Consider the following 2,498-nt stretch of genomic DNA (forward strand, 5'->3'; position numbering starts at 1 on the left):
GAGACCAAGCAAGGTAACCACGCCATAGCAGGCTTCCTGCACGTGTTGGGGGAAATTGACTGCACACATGTACTACTTGTACACGCTGTTGATACTGTACACAATCTCTGCAACGAAAACCACATGCATTCTAACTATGTGCAAGCAAAACTGGACCACGGGGCCTGTACACTAATGTTGTCACAAACTTCTCAGGTAGTGTGCATGATTCCTACATCTTTCTCAAGCATCCTAGCCCTAGTCCCCAGACCAGTTTACCACCCAACAATGACTGCTCCACCCTGCGCACCTTGACATCAATGCTCACCTGCCACCACCGGCGTGTCTCCAAGAGGGCCCATCACGTGCCGGAGCAACCTCCTCAGCCGTCGCTGGATTCCGTGGCACAGGCCCCCAGTTCATCCTGCTGCACCGTGCTGAGGAGTCATGTCTGTGTGGTGTGCATGCGGTCCAGCTGAGCTCACAATTCAAATCGGGTCTTGATTGTCAGGATGGTGTACCGCCGAGCTACCTCCTCAGCCATTTCTGGATTCCCGGGCACAGGCCCCCAGCACATTCTGCTGCACTGCGCCTCTGAGTCATCTCTTTGTGGTGTGCATGCGGTCCAGCTGAGCTCACAATTCAAATCGGGTCTTGATTGCCAGGATGGTGTATCAAGGCCTACGCATCATCGCAGGGTGCACACAAGCTCAGCTCTGCTGGCACTAACTCAGTGGAACTCAAGTCATCGCCACGTAGCGGGAGGCCCATGTTGGGTAAAGTGCCCCGGCTGCCACCAACTCTGTGTACTTCAAGTCATGGGAGAGAATGGAAATGGCCTCCAGCACGTGCGCCCGGCCCTTTTTCTTGGCAGGGTGACATGTCTTGTGACTCCTGTGCTGCATGGGTGTGGTGTTGGTGTAATCCAGCCTTAAGGAAGTGGCTATGGCATGCTGACAACTAGACCTGTTATCAGCAGATCACTACAGGGAAGGCCGGGGACATGTAGCATTGTTGTTCCTTCCCTGTAAGCGTAGGCAGAGTGGGCTGGCTTAAACACACATCCTTCATGACTTCACTAATATGGCAGTTGCACCACCGAGATAGGTACACGATGGGTGCCTATTTAATGAAAAAGAAGACATGATATACTTTTAATAACAAACACAAAAAATGTAACAACTTTTTTGAGGATATCAAAGTTGCATAATATCAGTAAAAAAAAATTCAAAATTACTGAAAAATACTTAGGTTTAATGAACAATATAATTAGAAATTAGCATTCAAAAAACCTTTGAAATTCACAAAAAAAAAATAGGTTTCAGGGATGTTATAGTTAGAAATTAGCATTTAAAAAACCTTAGAAACTCACTGAAAAAACATAGGTTTCAGGGATGTTATAGAAAGAAATTAGCATTTAAAAAACCTTAGAAATTCACTAAAAAAACCATAGGTTTCAGGAACATTATAGTTATTTGGACATTTCACTTGTGCAAAACCAGAGAAAGTCGGCTGTTATAGTTAGTAGAGCTAACTATAACTCGTGCCTCCGCAATGCACTGCTGATGACGTGACATATTACATCACTCATGACATGGTCAGTGACATCACTCATGACATCACTGAAATGTATGGAAAGATGTCTGTAGCTTATGCAGTTCCTTCACAGAATAAAAGATATCTTTAAAGATGGGGAACTAGTGTTTTTTTACATACAAACGATACCTGATTGGAAGATGAAAAGCATTTTTTTTTTAAAGTAGGGTGCACATTTTTTTGTGGAAATGCATGTTTGTGATTGGTTAAGAAAAAACAGTTTGAACGTGGAAGACATATTATAGGATAAAATTTGCTCAACTCAACCACGCTACTTGCATTTGGAAGGCACTGTTCGAACTTAATTCAATTGTGAACTTTTTACCTGCACGTGCCGTTAAATGTTCGAGAAAATGTTGCAAAAACATTGTTAGGTTTAAAGAATTGATGAACTTTTAACCTGCACATGTCGTAGCATGTTCTAGAAAGTGTGTTGATAGAATATGTTGCACTGCTGACTTTGATGTGTCGTTGAATATGAAAAAAACTATTTATATGGAAAATTAAAAAGAAACTAATAGAGAGATGTTTTGAAACGTAAAAGAATCAAGGAAGTATTTTAATTTGTTCATTACTTGTATTTGTGGAGGAACAAAATTATAGAGACAGCACCAGGAAGAGGAAGAAGCAGGGAGTGGAGGCTACATCCTTAGCCCTTACCATGTACAAAGGTGTTGTTGTCTTGTAAAGGGGGTACGTTGTAGTTCATCACATCATCATCCGTCCTGTCACCTAACATTAAGAATATGGATTATAAATTATCAATGATTAGTTCTATAATAATACCTCTGATGTTAGCATTCACTGTTAACCAATTCATAGTTTGTCAGCTTTCATGCTGCAGGGTGCGAGGCGCCTGTCAAACACAGGGTTTTCAGGCTGCAAGGCACATTAGCTGAAATATTATTCTTGCTAATGCACTG

This window comes from Lissotriton vulgaris, unplaced genomic scaffold (assembly GCF_964263255.1).
Source record: "Lissotriton vulgaris unplaced genomic scaffold, aLisVul1.2 SCAFFOLD_1620, whole genome shotgun sequence".
NCBI classification, from domain to species: Eukaryota; Metazoa; Chordata; class Amphibia; order Caudata; family Salamandridae; genus Lissotriton; species Lissotriton vulgaris.